Below are 17,370 nucleotides of genomic sequence, written 5' to 3' on the forward strand. Positions count from 1 at the left end.
TAGAACCAGACATTCTGGAAAGTGAAGTCGAATGGGCGATAGAAAACATTGCCAATAATAAGGCTGCAGGATGTGACAGGATTTCAGTAAAATTGTTGAAAATTCTAAAAGGTGATGCTGTAAAAGTGTTGCATGCAATTTTCCAGCAGATCTGGGAAAAGATAAACAACAATGACTTTCAGGCTGGATTAAGATCCGTTTTTGTCCCAATACCCAAGAACGGAAATGTAAAGTATTGTTCAAATTACCGAAAGTTTTCACGTGCTAAAAAGGTAATGCTAAAGATCGTGCAAGCAAGACCTGAGCAATATATGGAACACGACCTGCCAGATAGAAGCTGCTTTTAAAAGAGGCAGAAGCACCAGAGACCAAATTGCTAACCTACGCTGGATAATGGAGAAATCGCAAGTATTTCAGAAAAGTATTTATCTATGTTTTATTGACTACTCTAAAGCCTTCAGCAGTGTGGTCCATAATAAACTATGGCAAATCCTTAAAGAAATGGGAATACCTGGACATCTGTTCTGCCTTATGAGAAACTTGTACAAAGATCAAGAAGCAACAGTTAGAACAACACAGAACAACAAACTGGTTCAAGATTTGGAAAGGAGTATGACCAGGCTGCATACTGTCACCCTGTTTGTTTATTTTTTTCAATTCATTTATTTATTAATTTTTTAAGAAAATTACAAAGAATAAATGTGATGATAAAATAGTAAGAAAAAGAAAAATAATATTAACCCTCCCCCCCCCTTAACCCTTATCTAAAGAAAGAAAAAAAAAGAAGAGAAAGATTGCTTGGATATCGGAGGATCCCCACATGCTCCATGGAGTTCAAAATAATTTTAATATTTGTTAACTTTCCCCAATTACTTTATAATTTTATCTTCAAAGGACCTATGTATTTAAACCTATCTTTCGTAGGTATGGGAGCCAAATTTTCAAAAATATATCATATTCATTTCTTAGATTATATGTAATTTTTTCAAGTGGAATACAACTATATATTTCATTATGCCAATGATCCATAGTTAAATATAAATCAGATTTCCAAGTAACTGCGATAACTTTTTTGGCTACTGCCAATGCAATTTTTATAAATTTTTTCTGATACTTATTCAATTTAAGTTTCGGTATTGTCCCTTCAATATCTCCTAATAAAAATAATATTGGACTATGTGGGAGTTGTACTCCAGTAATTTGTTCCAATAAAAGTCTCAGATTTATCCAAAATGGTTGAATTTTAAAACAAGACCAAGTAAAATGTAAAAAAAGTACCAATTTCCTGATTACATCGAAAACATTGGTCAGACATATTTGAATTTAATCTATTTATTCTCTGTGGTGTTATATATAATTGATGTAAAAAATTATATTGTATTAATCTAAGTCGAACATTTATTGTATTTATCATACTATCAGAACATAATCTTGACCAACTTTTTCCATCAATTTTAACATTCAAATCAGATTCCCATTTTTGTCTTGATTTATGAATTCCTGATTTAATTGTCTGTTTTTGAAACAAATTGTACATACAAGATGTAATTTTTTTAATTTTTCCTTTTTGAATTAATATTTCTATTTCACTAGGTTTTGGCATCAACATTGTTTGACCCAGCTATTCTCGTAAATAAGCCTTTAATTGAAAATAACAGAAAAGAGTGTTGTTTGATATTTTATATTTATTTTTAATTGATCAAATGACATTAATATACCTCCTTCAAAACAATCACCTATATATTTAATCCCCTTTTGGAACCAATTATATAAATGTTTATTATCCATTGGAAAAGGAATAAGCCTATTTTGAATTAAAGTTCTTTTTGCTTTATAAAGATAAAGATTTCTTTATCTCATCGTCCATATTTACCTTATTCCATAAATCAATCAAGTGTCTTAATATAGGAGATTCTTTTTTTTCCTGTTTCCATTTGGATTCCCATTTATATATAAAATCTTTTGGTATGTTTTCTCCTATCTTATCTAATTCTATTCTAATCCATGCCGGTTTTTCTTCATCAAAAAAGGACGCAATAAATTAAGTTGATTTGCTTTATAATAATTCTTAAAATTTGGAAGTTGTAACCCTCCTAAATCAAATTTACATGTCCATTTTTCCAATGATATTCTTGACATCTTTCCTTTCCAAAGAAATTTCCTTACATATTCAGTTCTTGAAAAAACTTCTGAAGTAATTGTATTGGTAAAGTTTGGAATAAATATTGCAATCTAGGAAATATATTCATTTTTATAGCATTAACTCATCCTATTAATGTTATTAGTAACATCATCCATTTATCAAGATCCTCTTTTATTTTTTTTAATAATGGCAAATAATTTTGTTTATATAAATTTTTTACATCATTATCAACTCTAATACCTAAATATTTTATCCCATTTATTGACCATCGAAATTGAGTTACTAATCGACATTGATTATAATTTCCTTCGGTAAGGGGTAAAATTTCACTTTTATCCCAATTTACTTTATACCCTGATACCTTCCCATATTCTTCCAATCTGAAAGATAATCTTTGCAAAGATTGCAATGGGTTTGTTAAATAAATCAAAACATCATCAGCAAATAAATTAATCTTATATTCTTCTTGATTAACTCTAAAGCCCCCAGTGTCTGAATCTGTTCTGATTAATTCAGCTAATGGTTCTGTTGCCAATACAAATAAAGCAGGTGATAATGGGCAGCCTTGTCTAGTTGACCTCGTTAAGCAAAATGGTGTTGAAATCTGACCATTTGTAACTACTTTAGCTTGAGGATTAGTATTTAAGGTTTTAATCCATTGTACAAAAGATTTTCCTAACTCATATTTTTCCAAGACCTTAAATAAAAAATCCCATTCCAATCTATCAAGTGCTTTTTCTGCATCCAAAGCAACTGCCACACTCATTTCCTCTCTTTTTTGTGCCAAATGAATTATATGAATATTATCCATTGATTGTCTGTTTTTAACAAAACCTGTTTGATCCATATGTATTAATTTTGGTAAATATTTAGATATTCTATAGATAAAATGTTTGCTATTATTTTATAATCTGTATTCAACAAAGAAATAGGCCTATATGATGTTGGTTCTAAAGGATCTCTCTTTTTTTAGCAATACACTTATGATCGCTTTTTAAAAATATTGTGGGAGCTTATGAATTCTTTCCACTTGATATATTAATTCCATAAAAGGAGGAATTAATAAATCTTTAATTTTTTTTTTAAATTCAGGAGGAAAACCATCTTCTCCTGGGGATTTATTACTCTGAAGTGATCCTAAAGCTTCTTCAACCTCTTTTAATGTAAAGGGCATATCTAATCCTTTCTGTTCTTCCAAATTTAATTTTGGAAGGGTTATTTGTGATAAAAATTTATCTATCTCAGCAATCTTATTTTGTGATTCTGATTGATGTAGTTCAGTATAATTTTTTTTTAAAAGTTTCATTAATTTGTAAAGGTTTATAAGTAACCATATTTACACTTGTTTAATTGCATTTATTGTTTTAGAAGCCTGTTCTGTTTTCAACTGCCAAGCAAGAATCTTATGTGATCTTTCACCTAATTCATAATATTACTGTTTAGTTCTCATAATTACTTTTTCTGTACGATATGTCTGGAGTGTATTATATTGTAGTTTTTTTATTAACAAGTTGTCTTCGTTTTTCTTCTGTCATATATCTTTCTTGAGATTCTTTTTCTAACTTTATGATATCTTTTCCGAATTGATCTATTTCTGCCATGTACTCCTTCTTAATTTTAGATGCATAACTTATAATCTGACCCCTTAAATATCCTTTCATCGCTTCCCATAATAATTTTATCCTCAATTGAATGTAAATTTGTATCCAAAAAAAAATTGAATCTGTTTTTTCATAAAATCACAAAAATCTTTACATTTTAATAAAATTGAATTAAATCTCCATCTATAGATCGATTCCTCCTTGTCCATCATTATCATTGTCATTATTAAGGGGGAATGATCTGACAGTATTCTTGCTTTATATTCCACACTTTTTACTCTATCCTGAATATTTTTTGATAATAAAAAAAAATCAATCCTTGAGTAAGTTTTATGTCTATTTGAATAAAATGAATAATCTCTTTCTCTTGGATTAATTTTTCTCCATATATCAATCAGGATTAAATCTTTCATTAATGATAAAGTTAGTTTTATTACTTTTGATTTTGTAGCAACTTTAGTTGACCTATCCAAAACTGGATCTAAACAAAAATTAAAGTCTCCACCTATTAATATTTTATCATGTGCATCAGCCAAGTTCAAAAAACCTTCTTGTATGAATTTTGCATCATTTTCATTTGGTGCATAAATGTTCATAAAAGTCCATAATTCTGAAAAAAATTTGACAATGTATAATCACATATCTCCCCACAGAATCAATTACTACATTTTGTATTTTAATTGGTAAAGTTTTATTAACCAAAATTGCAACTCCTCTCGATTTTGAATTAAATGAAGCTGCAATGACATTTCCAACCCAATCTCTCTTTAATTTCTTATGTTCTGTTTCTGTTAAATGTGTTTCTTGTAAAAAAGCTGTTTCTCCTTTCATTTTCTTAATATATGTTAAAACTCATTTTCTTTTCACAGGTCCATTAAGTCCATTAACATTAAAACTTAAAAAATTAAGTAAATTAATCATTCATAATACCTTGGGAACTCTTTGAAATTCTCCATGTTGCTATGAGTCTCTCCCCAACCATCCAGGCAAAAAAGAAAAATAGAAAAAAGGTAACTAATATATAAGGAAAAAAAAACCCATTAATGTTGCGAATAAAAATAACACAACATTACCCCCCCCCCCCCCCATTTAACGGGTCATGGCAATTGCCATGATTGTACACGTGAAACTCGCAGCCATCGATCAGGAGCTCCTCCAGCTTACCCGCAAAAAAAAAGAAAATATATTAGTGAAGAAAAAAAAGAAAATAATTAATGTCTCTACTCCCAATTAATACTCCTCAACTATTTTTGTTTTCCTGTTACGTATTCAGGCAACAATAAATATATATGAGTTAGGCAAAGGGTTTTTACAACAAATAACACGTTTATTAAACACTGAAAACAAACCCCCCAGAAGTAAACAAACACTAACGTAACCGGAAAACAGCTGCTGTGCGACAGCGTAAACAGTTCTTAATAGCGTTGCAGTCCAAACAGTCTTTAAGGCGGTATAGAAAAAAACAGTTCTTTAAAGCGGTATGCCGAAAGTTCGAAAGCTCACAGTCTTTTTAAAAGGAGAGACTTTTTAAAGCGATTTAAATTCTCTTCCACGTCGTTGTCCTTCGACCCCCAGCGTCGAACTCTTTCCACGTCGAATTTTATTAAATATAACGGCTTAAAGGCACTGACCTCTTCTTCCACACTCTGTCCTCAATCTCCCGCTATTCCCAGCGGAGATTAACACGAGAACAGTCAACGAAATCCTTCCGAATGAGGATCAAATAAGGTCGAACTTTCCACCGTCGAAAATCGTTTCTCCTCGAGTTTTATCTTCCAAACTTTTATCTTCACTCTCCACAGCAAAGAAACCGCTGGCAATGACCTTTTAAATTTTAGGCATTATATAAAACTTCATTTTTCAACTAAACTGCGTCATCACATTAAATCACGCATGGACATGAAGTCAGCTTGGCAAATCCCGCCACGAACTGCCCCACCTGACAGGGTGGGTCTTCCTTTTAAACCCTGTAAAAAAAAATTGTCACATGACCTCTACTGGCGGGAAAATGACGTCACTAAACCATCACAAGACCATTACCTCAAGTCCAGTTTAACTTCAACCCCAGTCACGTGACAAGGGTACCACTGTCACGTGTCACGGGTACGTAACATACTTATAAATGTCCGTCAAGTCCAACCTTATTTCAGTCTTCATCATTAGTCCACTTCATTTCTATAATTCTTTAGTCCTCTTCGTGGACATCAGGTAATTCTTGCACAAATTTCTCCGCTTTCCGGTAGTCAACGAAAAATCTTCTTTCTTCGTTATCCAGGAAAATGATCAATTTTGCTGGGTAGCTCAATAAAAATTTATAGCCCTTTTCCCATAAAGATTTTTTCACTTGATTAGATTCCTTCTGCCTCTTCAGAAGATCGTAACTTATGTCTGGATTTAAAAAAAAACTCTTTTCCCTTCTATTATCAATGGCCCATTTCTCTTTTTAGCACCTTGAGTAGCTGCCTTCAAGATCATTTCTTTATCTTGGTACCTCAAGCATTTTATCAAAATTGATCTTGGATTTTGATCTTGCTGAGGTCTTGGTCTTAAAGCTCTGTGTGCTCTTTCAATTTCAATTACTTGGCTTTCTTCTTTCATTTCCAAAGTTTTCGGAATCCATTCTTGAGAGAATTTTATTGGATTTTCTCCCTCTGTACCTTCCATAAGACCAACAATTTTAATATTATTTCGTCTACTAGAGTTTTCAAGCGCATCTATTTTTTCCAACATCCGTTTTCTTTCTATTGTCCAGGCAAGATTATTGTCTTCTATCTTATCTATTCTTTCAGTGTTTTCTTCCATTTTTACTTCCATCTCTTTAATTTTATTATCCATCTTCTCTTGTTTTGCCACCACATTATCGAGTGTATTCTGCATCCTTCTTATATCTGTTCTTATAGCTTTTAATTCATTCATTATATATATCAGGATATCTCTTATGTCTCCTTTAATCTCCTCCTTCTTTTCCTCTTCTTCATCCTCTGTATTTCCCAAAGAGTCTGATTCCACTTCCGATTCACTTCCAGCCGTAGTTGGGATTTGTAGTTTTGTTAATATCTGTTCATGCATATTTGTTTCTTCGCGCATGCGTTGTTCTTGCCGTTTCTACTGAGAGACCGCCGACATTGCTGCAACTTCCTGTCCCGCATCATCAGAAGTGCCATGCACTTCGCCCGGAGGAGATCCAACTTGAGTCCGAGGCTTCGCCGAGACGGTTAGGCCTTTTCCCCCGCCGATTTGCGCAGTCTTCGAAGTAGTAACTTTCTTCTGTTTCGGTTTAGGAGCCATATCCAAAAATAATCTTGAGTTGCTTATATAGGTATTTATTAACTCTTCTTCTTTTAATCCCTATTTCAGTACTTTTTACGAGGGAGCTGGATTCCCAACGTCTCGACCCTACGCCATCACGTGACGCCCCCTCACCCTGCTTATTTAATCTATATGCTGAACATATGAGGAATGCTGGTGTAGAGGACTCAAAATGTTGCAGTGAAAATTACCAGACAGAATATTAATAAATTCAGATATGCATGTGATACTATTCTAATGGCTGAAAGTGCGGAGGATCTGAAGAAGCTTCTAATGAAAGTGAAAGAAGAAAGTGGAAAGCTGGCTTTTTGCTCAATATTAAGAAAACCAGCCAGTCCTATTAACTCTGTGGTAATAAATGGAAAGGAAATGGAAGCAGAGACGGATTTTTTCTTCCCTGGTTCAAAGATTTCTATAGATAGTAAATGTGATAGCCTTTTCAAATTTATTGGGTAGGAGAGCTATTTTGTTGCATTGGAAGGATCCTAATCCACCTACTGCTTTTTTTCTGGCTCTCCTCCATTATGTTTTGTTTAAACTTGGAGAAAATTAGAAGTCGGATGTTCGATACATCTTTCAAATTTGAATAAACCTGGCCACCTTTTATTCAATATTTTCATACGATCTAATTTCTTTTCTTTTCTTTCTCCCCCCGTGAAGTTTCAGATTTGACCAGAAGGACGTTTCTTCTTTTTTTGTAATCTTGTCCTCAAATGGACTGCCCAGTCCTTTTTTTTTCGTTTTAGGTTAGTTTAGTGTTTTTTTTTCTCTTCTATAAATAGAACATTTCCAATCTTTTTTTGTATGAATTGTCAAGAGGAGTTGTGGTTCTCTGTTTTTATATTCTTGCTTCCTGCTATAATTCTCAACCTATTTAGCAATCCAGAACATGAATATACCCAACGATAGCCTCCACCACTGTTTGTGGTGACAAATTCCACAGATCAAACAACCTTTGGCTGAAGTAATGTCTCTCATATCACTTTTAAAGTGATGCTTCTTTATTCTGAGGCGGCACTCTCAGATCCCAGACTCTCCGTCTAAACCAGACACCTTCTCCACTCCCACTGCATCCAGACTTGTTGTTATTCAGTTGGTAAATAATCACCCCCGCCCTAACTTCCACCCCCCCGCAACCAACCCTAGATTTTGAGGCAGGGGGTTGATTTACTTTTCTGCTGGTTTGGCACACCATTGTGGCTGAAGGGCCTGTTCCTGTGATGTACTGTTCCATGTACTGTTCTATCTTCAGCATCTTGAGTTTCTGTTTGAGTATCTGCCCACTGGCAGATAGACAGGTGACAGTGAGGGGGAATTTCCAAATGTGAATTGAATTCTGAAACCCCGGTCTATGTCTACTGGTGCAAACACAAAACAGCGTATTTAATCACAGCCTCTCCCTGTGAGGGATGGAATGGGAACTCATTCTCTGCTTTGCTTCCAAAGAGACTTCAGAACCAAACATCTGAGCACAGAACAGAAATACTCGCTCAGCATCTCATAAACCCGGACAGCTTGATCCCCGGGTTCATTTTATCTGGGTCAAGACATGTGTGGTAACCCAGGATCCAACCTCAGAGGGTCACAGCCCACACCGAGAGCCTCGCACATCTTTTCCACATCTCACACTGAGAGATTCACGCTACCAATATCCAGCCGCCGGAGACGTCTGTTTCATTGCGGAAGGAGGAACATCCAGCCGCTTCTGTAAAAGCACCAACGTAGACCGAAGCCCAGACACTGACAGTCCCATATTCCTGGAGCTCCCATCCCGAGATTGTATCGCAAGCACCAGCTCTCCCAGGGCTCTTTGCTGCCGGTAATATGCGGCAGTGTTTCAGCTAAGCCCAGTTCAAAAACTTACACTCCCACACCAGCTCATGACAGAACTGGAGCCCGATGATCCTTTGTCTGGACGGGGATCAGACGAAAAGCATGGGCATTGGGTCGCAAAGAGGGTGCTGATACACTTCAACTTGTCTCCACAGTTACAATGAGCATATTTGTTCATTATTTTATTGTTGAGTGCGGTGTAGCCCAGGTCAATTAGCAGCCAATTTCCCCGTCGTGTAACAGGAACAAAATGTTTTAAATATAAAATTGAAAATATAGCACTGGAAACTCAGTGCAGGAGATTTCATTTTGTTTCTTTTGATGCAGAAATGATGACTAACTGCAAGATGTTTGACCCCCAGAACAGAATCGCATAAATACAATCCCTACAATCTTCTTCATTCCATCCCGGACAGTAAATGCTCAGAGCATCCTCGTATCGGAGGCCACTTTCTCTCCGCTGAGTGTCAGCAACCAGAGAGCGATAAACATGTTCAACAATCTCTGCAGCTCTGGTGAGCTGTTGCCCTGGTGACAGAGGAAGTAGGTCGCAAAGACAACCAAGCGGGGAAATAACAAACTCAGTGTGACACGTTCTCGGTTTCATTGTGACAAAGATGAACTGAACATTCAGCCATTTTGTAATGGTGATACTGAAATTCCAGTGGTTGTTTTTACCCCTTGGAGGTGCATTCAGTAAATCTCAATGTGGTTCCAGCTCTACAGAGCTCTCAGCAGTGCAGCCGCTGGTCCAAAATAAATCGCAGTGTTGGATACGACCTATAAGTTAGGTATAATATAAATTAGATATGGCCCTAGTGGCTAAAGGGATGGAGAGAAAGCAAATACAGGGTTCTGAGTTGGATGATCAGCCATGATCATACTGAATGGTGGTGCAGGCTCGAAGGGCCGAATGACATACTCCTGCACCTATTTTCTATGTTTTCTATGACCAGTCTGCAATAAATGTCGATTATGTGTAGAAGTTTCAATTGAGATTCACAGAGCCCTTACAGCATAGACACAGGACTGTTAGCCCATCCAGTCCGTGCCATGTTCGGTGTGGTTCCATCCCCCTGCACCCAGCCCATAGCCCTCTATACCTCCCTCATCTATGTGCCTACCCAAACATCTCTCAAATACCACAATCGAATCTTCATCTCTTACATCTGCTGGGAACTTGTTCCGCATTCGCACCACCCACTGAGTGAAGTAGTTCTCCCTCAGATTACCCTTAAATGTGTCACTTTTTTGCCCTAAATCCATGATTTTACCCAACCTGAGGGGGAAATAACTAACTGCATTCACCCTATTTATACCATCATAGATTTCTATATCTCTAGCAGGGCTTCCCCACCTAGGGTCCTGGACCCTTCCTCTAATTGTAGGGGCAAATGGCATAGAAAAGTTGGAATCCTGCTAGGATACCCCATCATTCCCCTGTATTCCAGGTAATCGAGTTCTAACCTGTTCAACCTATCGCTGTAATTATTTCCTGAAATACTAGCAATGTCCGTGTAATTTTCCCTGCACTCTTTCACGCTTATCGACATCTTTCCCCCAAGTAGCTGGCCAGAACTGCACTCAATTCTGTTTTTTTGTTTTGGATTCCCAGCGTCTTTTACAACTTTAGCATTAATATCCAGGCCCCTCTTAATAATGGTCAATATGTCCTAAACTCTCTTTACAACTCTGGTGTTACTTTAAAGGAATTGTGGATCTGTAACACCCACGGCAGGACAATCGGGCTCAAAACAGTTATTTTCACCAACGGTCAGCCTGATTAACAGCTCTACTCACTAACCCACACTCCGCACCACACCCACTACTGGTTTAACATTTCCTGACAGTTCTAGGCACTCCTGTGCCTGAAGTGACTTTATGGACAGACAATCAATATGATTCTCCGTAGGTCCAGCCTTTCCTGTGCCTATTGTCACTTTACGGACATAGAATCGTTGTCAGTCTCACATGTCCAGACACTCCTGTGCCTGACGTCACTTTATGGACATACGATCAATCTCACAGACCAGAGAATTATGCAATATTGCAAAGGGAGAATGGCTGAATCAAAAAATGCAATGAAGTAGAAGGCCATATTAACAACAGCAAAAAAATGCACCAGAAAATTTAAAGAAATTACTGGCATTAAGAAAACCTCCTCTACAGGATGTCTAGAATCAGCAGATGGACCCATCCTAACGGATAAAGTATGTGAGAGGTGGATTCAGTATGTAGAGCAGCTTTTTGAGATAATAGAGGGAACCCCCATATATAAAACACCCTAATTCTGGCCCTCTTATTACCGAAGAAGAAATAACTAAAGCAATGAAAAGCATGAAACAAGGTAACGCCACTGGACCTGATGGAATTTCAGTGGAAATGATACAAGCCCTAGAAGATCTGGGAGTAGATATTCTTTTTGAAGAGTTTAATGGCATTTATTGGTCTGGTGTATTGCCTGACGATCTCTTGAAATCAGTATTTATAATTCTGCCTAAAATTCCTCGAACTATTGACTGCGAAAATTATAGAACAATCAGTCTGATGAGTCACATAACAAAGATTTTGTTGAGAATTGTTCTGAGTCAAATTAAAAACAATTTAATAGAGGAACTAGGAAAGCAATTTTCATACTACGAATTCTTTCAGAAAGGGCAATTGAATATCAAAATGATGTCTTTTTATGTTTTATTGATTTCACTAAAGCATTCGACAAAGTGCAACATGAAAAATTATTTCAAATTCTCATTTAACTAAACATTGACGGAAGGGACAAATAACCGCTTCAAAATTCATATTGTAATCAAACGGTGGCGGTAAAAGATGATGATAATATAAGCGGTTGGACTAAAATTCAAAGGGAAGTTAGACAGAGATGCGTTGCCTCACAGAAATTATTTAATATCTATACTGAAATGATTCTCAGAGAAACAGAAGACCTAGATGGGATAAAAATTGGAGATGTTTCCATCAACAATATAAGATATGCAGACGATACCACTCTAATAGAAAGTGCTGCAGAAGACCTACAAATTCTCCTGGACAAAGTAGTACAAACAAGTACAGATTTTGGTCTAACCATTAACTGTAAAAAAAAATAAGTATGTGCTAATATCAAAAGAGCAGGATACTCCCAACTGCAAGTTGCCCGTCAGTAACAAAAGAGATTGAACAAAAGACCAGCGTTAATTACCTTGGTAGCTTTATATCACAAGATGCTAGAAGTAAAGTAGAAATAAAAAGAGTTGCCATTGCCAAAACCAACTTCTAAAAAATGAAACCCATTTTTACCAACAGACACATTTCTATGACAACAAGGCTCAGGCTACTAAAATGTTACATCTGGTCAATCTTGCTGTGTGCTTCCGAAACGTGGACTATAACATCAGAACTCCAAAGAAACATAGAAGCAACAGAAATGTGTTTTTTAGAAGAATGCTGAAAATATCACATAGAGACAGGGTAGCTAACGAGACAGTACTCCAACGTACCCACACCAAAAGATCATTAATGAGAACATTAAATGAGAGGGAACTTCAATTCCCGGGGCATGTCATCAGAAAGGGAGAAATAGGATGTCTTACATTGCAAGGCCGTATGCCTGGGAAACGCAGAAGAGGAAGGCAAAGAAGGAAATATATGGACAGAGTGAAAGAACTAACAGATCTAAGTGTGCGAGATATCATTGACGCTGTGAGGGATCATTGGATGTGGAGAGCCATGATCGCCCAAGCGTGTAACGCGCAAGTCACATGCAGAAGAAGAATCAATGTCAGTCTCTCATGTCCAGACACCCCTGTGATTACTGTCACTTTATGGACATACAATCAATCTTTTTAAACTATCATGCTTCAGGTATAGTGTTTTGTTTATTATTGTGGTCTCCATCATTTTGGTTTTTTCTTCTGTCCTGAGTAACAATTATTTTGTTCTCCTTTACACTTGTTACTGGAATGACATTAAACAATTTTGAATCTTGAAACCTGGGTAAAATACCACGACCAACCACATTATCTATGTTCCCTCTTGATTTCATGAACTCCTATAATGTCACCCTCATTCTCCTCTGCAATGAAGACCCAGCTCGGCCAAAAGCTTCCTATGACTCGGCCCTCTAGTTCAGGCAACATCTTGAGCAATCTGTTCTGCACCCTCTCCAGCTTGATAATATATTTACTACAGTAGGGTGAACACAACGGGACATAATACTCTGTGTAGCCATGTACATTCATATACAAATCAATGGCATGAATAATAAATTACAGAGGTCTCAACACTGACACTCACATCCCACTCGTCTCAGGCCTCCATTCGCTAGAACCATCTACATTCATCCCCCTCTCCTTCTTGTTCTCGATCCCGGTGTGAATCCATCTCGCCAGCTCCCTGTGAATCCCACGTGACCGAACCTCCCCGATCAGCTGCCATGCGGGAACTTGTTACAGACTTTACCAAAGTTCAGATGAACAACATCACTGCCCAACTTCACCTAACGCCCTAGTAACTTCTTTTTAAATTTTTTTTTATTGAGTTTTCAAATGATTACAGAAAGAAAAAAAATATATATACCCTTCCCCCCTCCCCTTAGCCCCTCCCCCTAACATCCCTATAGAAAAAAAAGGAAAAAAAAACAAAAAAAGAGTGCCTGGATATCGGAAGATCCCCACATGCTCCATGGAGTTCGTAATAACTTTAGTATATATATTTATTTATTTCCCCAAATAACCAATTATTTTATCTTTGGAGCACCTATATATTTAATCCTGTCTTTTGTAAATAAGGGCGCCAAATTTTCAGAAATATTTCATATTTATCTCTTAAATTATAAGTATTTTTTTCAAGTGGACTACAGCTGGAAATTTCTATACTTAAGTATGAATCCGATTTCCAAGTAACTGCAATAGCCTTTTTGGCTACAGCCAGTGCAATTTTTATGAATTCTTTCTGATATTTATTCAATTTGGGTTTCGATTTTATCCCTTCAATATCGCCTAATAAAAATAATGGATTATGTGGAAGCTGTGTTCCAATAATTCGTTCCAATAAAACTCTTAAATTTGTCCAAAAAGGTTGAATTTTAAAACAAAACTAAGTAGAATGTAAAAAAGTACCGATTTCTTGGTTACATCGGAAACACTGATCAGATAAATTTGGGTTTAATTTATTTATTTTTTGTGATGTAATATATAATTGATGTAAAAAATTATATTGCACTAATCTTAACCGGACATTTATTGTATTTGTCATACTATCAAGACATAGTCTTGACCAAGTTGTTTCTTCAATTTTAATATTCAAGTCACTTTCCCATTTTTGTCTTGACTTATGGACTCCTTGTTTAAATGCCTGTTTTTGAATCAAGCTATACATACAAGAAATAATTTTTTTAGTTTTTCCTTTTTGAATTAAAGTTTCTATTTCATTAGATATCGGCAATAACATTGTTTGACCTAATTTTTCTCTTAAATAAACCCTTAATTGGAAGTAACAAAAAAGAGTGTTGTTTGATACTTTATATTTATTCTTTAATTGATCAAATGACATTAATATACCTCCTTCAAAACAATCTCCTATATATCTAATCCCTTTTTGAAACCAATTATATAAAAGTTGATTATCCATTGTAAAAGGAATAAGTCTATTTTGAATTAAAGATCTCTTTACTAATAAAGATTTCTTTGTCTCATCATCAACATTTATCTTATTCCATAAGTCAATCAAATGTTTTAATATAGGAGATTCTTTCTTTTCCCGTATCCATTTAGATTCCCATTTATATATAAAATCTTCTGGTGTATTTTCTCCTATTTTATCTAGTTCTATTCTAATCCATGCCGGTCTATCTTTCTCAAAAAAAGATGCAATACGCCCTAGTTCATTCTTAACTAATCTCCAAAATACTTGACAGATATGATATCCTATTGGACAGTGTAGACGGTGATTTCCCCATAACCAATGCCCGACCGCCCGGGATTTCAGCTTCACTGCAGACTGAGAAAATTCCGATCACATCTGTTGAATTACCAACCTGGACTGAAGCCCGTATATTGCCAGTTCCATATCATCAGAGTCACCAGCCCAATATTATCACCCATACAAAGACGCCTTGGTGCCGGCAATTTGCTGTGGAGTTCCTGCCAGTTCCGATTCACAAACTAATGTGGAATTGGAAGCTAATGACCCTCTGCCGAAGCTGGTGCTCAGGCCGTTTCCCCGGTCTGAAAAGAGGATGCGGATACACTTCAGCCTGATCCCAGCAGCTAAACCGAGCACATTTGATCACAATCTTCCTGCTGTGTGGGATCTTGCCCAGCACAGCTGGCTGCCATGTTTCCTGCAGTGTAGCAGGAACAAAATGTAAAATTATAAAGTAGAAAATGCTGGGAGCTCAGTACATCAGACTACATCTCTGAAAGGACAAATGGTGGAAGACCCAGTTCCAGAACTGAGAATGTCCAAGATGCTGCCGATCTGCTGAGCGTCTCCAGTATTTTCACCTCCTTACTTTAAATTTCCTGCAACTGTAGTATTTTCGCCATCTTCATTTTAACGCACAGATAGTAACTGATTGCCACCCTAGACTGTAAATGCCACCCCACCCCAAACAATTTGTTAGTTCTGAGTTCATTCTGACCCTGGTGTAATACATCCCACACAGTCAATGCTCACAGCATCCTTTCCTCCCGCTATCATTCTGTTACATTTGCTCCCGAGGCCACTGTCTCTACGCTGAGAGGCGGTGACCACAGAGCGATAAAAAATGCAACACTTGCTGCAGCTCTGACGGGCCGTTACCCTGGAAACAGAGGAAGTGGCTCACTGAAAATAACCGAGAAAGGAAATAACAAACTCAACATCAGATGTTATGACAAAGATTAACACTGCAGCCATTTTGTAACGGTGAATCAAAAATTGAAATGGTTGCTTTTACCCTGCCACGTGTTGTGTCCAACTAAACCTTTGGTATTCCTAGCGAACGATAACTAACTAATCAACTAACTAGCTAACTAAATAAATAAATAAATAAACAAACAAACAAATAAATAAATAGAAAGGTGCAATACAAAACTTCACAATGAAGACAAAGTTTAGAAGAGAGATTGCTGAAATATATCATTGCGGCATTGGGATACAGGCTGAGCAAACATGAACAAGACTTAACTCTCGCATTAATAGGGCCAGACATCGGGAAACACTGTCAGCATTTCGGCAAGTCGTAGCAATGGAAAGAAGATGGAATTTAACTTCCTAGTCCCCCACGAGGACGTGAGAGATCTGGATCTCACTGTCCTGTCTGAACGGGGAAAGATGAAACTACTCATACACGTGGAGGAGTCTCCCGAGGGTGCGATTACTCTGCTTAACCCTCGAGTCTGCAAGAACACAACGGGCTGAACGGCCGCTTCCAGTGTGCTGGAAATATGTAAAACAATTATCGACTCCAGGCGTCGATCCAGGTGAAGTTTGAATTCGATACCGGGCCGGGTGATGGAGGTAAAGTTCACCAGGTACATCGTAATGGATGGGTTCAGTCTCGGCATCACCATCTCATCCCGCTCCTGGGACCAGAACACCAGGGGCTGAGCGGCGGCTCATCTCAGTCGTTTCGGTGCGAATGTCCCATAACCCGGACCGACCCCGGCAGGTTGTGTCCAGGAAGCGGGACGAGGCCGCCATTTCGAGGAAGTTAACGGGACTCTCTGCACAACATCAGGTTTCCCTCCCCTGGGATCGGCTTCAGTACTCACCGATGGGAAATCGTCGGTCGCGTTCACCCCGAGTGACCCGCCACAATATTGACCGATGGGAACTTGATCAATTTGCCCCGCAGACAGCGATCAGTCCACCGGCTCCACGCCAACGATCCACTTCAACAGAGAACGGAAATAAAACCCCGCCCATCCGGAGACTGTGAGAGCGGGGGCGGGGCCTCGGAAGCGTAAACAGCGGATGCTGCTGATCTGCGTTTGAAATGGGAGCGAGAAACTTGTCGGGTGGAGGGTCTCCAGTCTGAACCGATGACTCTGCTCCTCGCCCCTCACACACTGCCCGACTCACCGCATTTTAACCATACCTATAACGCATTTTACACGTTATTTCATATTTACACCAGCTACATTTTTTATTTTGCCCTCGGTACCTTTGGCGTCCCCATCGCTCCACCTCTCGGATCTCGGAGTTACGGGTTCGATTCCCATCCCGATCCGATACAAAAGTCAGACCCGAAAAGGTTTCATTCAAATCACTTCTATCTTTATAAGTAATAATATTATTCACATTCCTCCAGCCTCACTGGACAGGATCACTGAAACATCAAGTGAGAAACAGCAGGAGAAAGCCATTCAGCCCCTCTAACCATCAACAAGATGGAACCTGCTCTCCCATCTCAGCCACATGTTTCTGCCCGATCCTCATTTCCTCAATCCCCTCGGTCCCCACACATCTGCCGCCCTCTGTTTTAAGTGAAGACGATCAGTGAAA

The 17,370-nt window shown here is 37.6% G+C and overlaps 1 protein-coding gene across 2 annotated transcripts in view; it reads right to left on the bottom strand.

Moving 5' to 3' along the window:
- Positions 1 to 16,758, bottom strand: part of LOC140722435 (NACHT, LRR and PYD domains-containing protein 3-like) — a 46,303-nt gene extending 29,545 nt beyond the window's left edge. The window contains exon 1 of one of the 2 annotated variants that reach the window (XM_073037177.1): positions 16,638 to 16,758. The gene's annotated coding sequence lies outside the window, so the exon portion shown is untranslated. Of the gene's footprint in view, positions 1 to 4,674; positions 4,768 to 16,637 lie in introns of those variants that run through there. The other variant, XM_073037178.1, reaches the window with a different exon arrangement.
- Between the last annotated feature and the right edge of the window lie 612 nt (positions 16,759 to 17,370).

This window comes from Hemitrygon akajei, unplaced genomic scaffold, assembly GCF_048418815.1.
Source record: "Hemitrygon akajei unplaced genomic scaffold, sHemAka1.3 Scf000077, whole genome shotgun sequence".
In the NCBI taxonomy this organism is placed as follows: Eukaryota; Metazoa; Chordata; class Chondrichthyes; order Myliobatiformes; family Dasyatidae; genus Hemitrygon; species Hemitrygon akajei.